The 5,113-nt window shown below is 38.5% G+C and overlaps 1 protein-coding gene across 2 annotated transcripts in view; it reads left to right on the top strand.

Annotated features, from left to right (window-relative positions):
* The first annotated feature begins 205 nt into the window (after positions 1–205).
* Positions 206–5,113, top strand: part of LOC125026654 (magnesium transporter NIPA2-like) — a 44,351-nt gene continuing 39,443 nt past the window's right edge. For both annotated transcript variants that reach the window (XM_047615237.1, XM_047615244.1), the window contains exon 1: positions 206–439. The gene's annotated coding sequence lies outside the window, so the exon portion shown is untranslated. The remainder of the gene's footprint in view (positions 440–5,113) is intronic.

Here is a 5,113-nt window from a genome sequence, read left to right as displayed (position 1 = left end):
GATTAGTACGTCTTCCAGACTAAACCGTGAATGACAACCTCGGAGATAAGCTAAAGCCAACATACAGACATGAACTTACTACCCGAGGCTACAGTACGTAATATAACCCATATAACTGACGGATCATAATTAATAACATATTTTACTGAATGGTACCCTCTTCTGACGTCACGGTGGGGGCGTCCGGCGGGGAACCGAAGTCCGAAGGTAACCCCGCGCCAGTATCAAAATTGACGTCGAACTGTGTGTATGTCGAGCCCACTGTGGGTAGCGGAAAGTGACAAAGAAGCAGAGTTCGTCAGACAGTTTGCGTAGTGTGACATCGCCGCATGTCTAAGAGTTGAACGTTTTGGAGTGTCGACACGAAGGAACAGTTTGAAATTGATGTCGATTTACCAAATGAGTTTAGCTGCAGGTGTTTGTGTATAATTTTCAACAGGTAAGCCACGTGTCAATTGGAGCAATTTTCTATGTAAGAATATAAGTGTATGTAGACAATGTATTTATGTACATGTGTAAGTATGTACATGTGTATATATATCTGTGTGTATGTGTGTGAGTGTGAGTGAGTGAGTGTGTGTGTGTGTGTGTGTGTGTGTGTGTGTGTGTGTGTGTGTGTGTGTGTGTGTGTGTGAGTTTGTGTGTGTGTGTGTGTGTGTGTGTGTGTGTGTGAATGAGTGAGTGAGTGTGTGTGCGTGTGTGTGTATATATGTATGTGCATGTATGTGTGGGGGTGGCTTTTACGTGCATGTGTGAGTATGTTATTTGGGGGCGGGGGGGGGGGGGGGCTTTGGCGTGCAAGTGTTTGTATATGCACGGATACATACATACATGTGTACATAAGTATATAAATGGTTTTGGGTGTGCGTGAGCATATTTGTGTATGTGCATTTCTGTTTATGTGTGTGCGTATCCTACACCGGTATGTATCTGCAACTACTAATAGACCTACATAAACATTAACATAGATTGACAGGTAAACACACACACACACACACACACACACACACACACACACACACACACACACACACACACACACACACACACACATCACAGTTGATGCATAGAAGTTCTTAGACGTTATAATAATTATTAGATAATTAAGGAAATTTATTACAGAGAATGATAATACAGTCGTTGTAATTCAATGCAGGAAAAAAGACTCGAAAATGTTAATGTCATTATGATTCTTTTCCTGTGAACTATGATAAATACTAATTTCCGGCCATTGCAGCAACTCACGCTCTGCAACATGACAGATTTAAAACATTCATGTTGAACTCAAAATGGAGCAACAAGTGGTATGCCAATTATACCGGATTATTACGCTGAATCACTATGATTTGTAATTACAAATTCGATTTACAATTTTATAAAAATAGTATAATTTTCCTGCATTAAGAATATTCATCTTGGATTCATATTGGAATAACCAATCCTCTTTGTAACTGTAACTTAAAATGACTTAAAGTATGGTATGCAGTTCATTTACCGTTGCATTCCTAAAACTACGACAACAGATGATATACTTACTCCACGGAATGTAGAAATAGGAAATTCACTGATCAGTTAATTTACCGGCGAAACCCTGCTTGAAGTGTGTATAATTAGCAGCTTGATTATAGGTCAGCGATATAGAGGGGGGAGGGGGAGAGAGAGAGAGAGAGAGAGACAGAGACAGAGACAGAGACAGAGACAGACACAGACAGACAGAGAGACAGAGAGACAGAGACAGAGACAGAGGGTGTGAAAGAGGAGGGAGAGAGAGGGTGTGAAAGAGGAGGGAGAGAGAGGGTGTGAGAGTGAGGGAAAGGGAGGAAGAGAGAGGGGGGACAAGGAGAAAGAGACAGGGGGACAGGGAGGGAGAGGGGGGACAGGGAGAAAGAGAGAGGGGGAGAGGGAGGAAGAGAGAGGGGAGAAGGAGAAAGAGAGTGAGGGGAGAGGGAGGAAGAGAGAGAGAGAGAGAGAGAGAGAGAGAGAGAGAAGAGAAGAGCAGAGCAACATATGGCCTAGATACTTCAAAAGGGTAACCCCATTGACTCTCACTTCAAGTACGCCTCTTCAAGGAGATAAATTAACTTTACGAGAATGCAAGGGCTTTTTTTCAGCAAGTTTTATACGCAAGACGAAATGTCTCCTCATTAAGCATAGTATCGATGCCAGTCCCTCAAAGTCCTAAACACACTCACACCTACCTCGAGAGCATGTACATCATCCTTACAGGAGCTTCAAATGTCCTGTCTTTTCCACTTTGCCCAAGGTCGAGGTTGGCCTTTTAGTACTCTATCAGCCTTTACAAAAAGTCTAACGCATTAGGTGGGCTTTTCATGTAAACGGTTACTGGTCGTCGTGCTCCTGAAAGAATCGTTTATGTGGGCAGACTCACAAAGAGATTGAGTAACCAGAACCCGCATATATTTTTCTGTTTTGTAGAGATATGAGGAAGAGAGTAGCTAAGGGCAATGCACAAAAGTATACGCACAGAATTAGGAATGCACTGTATACGTTTATTGTGTAGAATATGCTGCTTCCAAAATAGCAACGTTCAGTTGAGAACTGTTCAGTAATATTTAATTTGATCGATATTTCGCCAAGATAAACAAACATGTTTGTTAAAGTATTCATGCGTGGATCCAGGAATGAAACAGTTTCAAAACTGAAAGAGGTTATTCTTGTTCCAACTACGTAGAGTGCACAAGCATGTTCTTCTCTAGAGTTAAAAAGTGTAGCTCTTTAGGTATATTGCAATTCAAAATCGCCTTTTGCATAACCGATACAAGTATGGTGGTACTAATTTATTCTAGAATCTTCAACTGTATCATGGTTTAATAACTAATAATAAGTTCTGTATTAGAGTAAACGTAAATGCAACGTCTGGATGTACTGGCTCACTTTAGTATATTTAATTTTCCTCGAGTTGTTCTGGTATTATTAATACTCTGCGGCCATGGCTGATTTGCTTTCTTAAATGGGTATATTATATAAATGTGGAAACTTCACTTCGGACACAGAGTGCAAGGAATCGTTGCAAATAGCTTGGCACATACATGTGTATTTATATATTTTTATCTATCTTTCTATCAATCTCTCTCTCTCTCTCTCTCTCTCTCTCTCTCTCTCTCTCTCTCTCTCTGTCTATATATATATACACACACACACACACACACACACACACACACACACACACACACATATATATATATATATATATATATATATATATATATATATAAGCGCACACACACATGTAGATAGATATGGATATGTGTCTGTGTGTGTGCTTACGTAGAGATAGATATATATGACTATAGATGTAAAAATAGATGCATATGTGTAATCATGCGCAAGTGTCTGTAAACACAGTTGTTGCTTTTACTAACTTTTCAGTGTGACAGAAATGTCGCCTTTAAATTGTTTGTCTATTTATATAGTCGTCACTTTTTTTAAGTATTATTAAATAAGTGTAAATTTCACCCGTATGTATACATTAAAACATTAATCATATACATTTATCAGACGAGAAGCAGAATTAAAAAATCAAATTAAAATACGCCGAAATCACTACAGTAAGGATACATAAAGATAAATTAAGACTGTATTACGTGCGACATGCGTAGATAGTAGTAATCATCATCATTATGGATTGAGCTGACCTCGCACAGGTCATATTCCCTCCATTGTTTTCTAGGGTCCTTCCGCGGGTGACCTGTGCGTGCGTGCCTTATGTCGTTTTTGCGCCGAAATCGCTACTGCGTTCGTATTCCCTGACCACAACTTCGATTCCCTAGTTGAACTTACGTGGTCTGGCCGTGAAAAAGTCATTTTCAGGTCCGAAAAAAAGGGGGGAAATTTTTGTTTTTTGTTGGGTCGATCAGGTGAATAAGGTATGTTAATGCCTTATCCATATCTTCTTACATTTCCCGCGTTTTTGGTATTAGTGTCCTTATTTTTTGTCGATAAGCTCCGTATGGCGGGCATGGAGAATGTGACATGACCATTATATCGATGAAGAAATCATGCATCCTATATGCAGTATAAACACACACACACGCACCCGACCACACACACACACACACACACACACACACACACACACACACACACACACACACACACACACACACACACACACACACACACACACACACATACACACACGCACCCACACACACACACACACACTAAAGTTCTCTTTCTCTACTACAAGTTATATAAACCCAAACAATTTCATTATTACGGGAGAAGCATACAAAATTACTGAATAAACTAATTCCAGTTTACATTAAATATGTGTCGAGTGTCCGTTCAAGAATAATGACGTGTCGAATTTGAATCATTCTCCACTACGCAACGCGGAAATAGATATCCAAACGTCCAGCGATGACTTTTGCGAGGTATGTTATAGTTCTCATTTATATCGATAATAGTAAAATGATGAAAATAGTAATATGTCTTATAATGTATAGGAGGCGGTGATATTGATGAACGAGTAATGATAATGATCTTAATAGAAAGATGATAAAGATCTTAATAAAATGATGATGATAATCTTGATAGATAATTAAATGATAACTGATCATACTAATTATGATAATTATTCATGTTATTATTTTAATGATAATACTAATAATAATTATGAAATATAACCGCTTATAATGATGATCCCCCAATATACATATATTTGATGGACAGTCAGTTTTGCTTGTCATTTTACCGATAATCTCTTAGATCCGGAAGTAGACTATTCAGTTTAAATACCACCAACTTTTTTTTTCTTTTTTTTTTTTCATCTTACACATCGATCGGTAGACTAGGTTATACCACCTCGGGATATCCGGCTAAAATATCCCAGTTCTCTAAAATTCTCTCAACTCCGGACAATGACGTCAGATGTGGATTTTCCCTCGCTGTTCAATTTTTTTTTTTTTTTTTCTTTTCCCTTTCCTTTCCTCTCTCGTGGCATATTGTCTTGCCTTACTTCGAGGGGATTCCAAAAATACACTTGGAAAAAAACTAAACAAAAAAACAATAACATCATATAATATAATTGTTAAAGATCAAGAATTAAATCGAGTAAAATCATAATAAATCGTACGTGTCAAACGGAATA

The sequence above is a fragment of the Penaeus chinensis genome, chromosome 1, assembly GCF_019202785.1.
Source record: "Penaeus chinensis breed Huanghai No. 1 chromosome 1, ASM1920278v2, whole genome shotgun sequence".
NCBI classification, from domain to species: Eukaryota; Metazoa; Arthropoda; class Malacostraca; order Decapoda; family Penaeidae; genus Penaeus; species Penaeus chinensis.
Note: the sequence above shows the minus strand (reverse complement) of the source record. Positions and strands in the feature narration are given on the sequence as shown.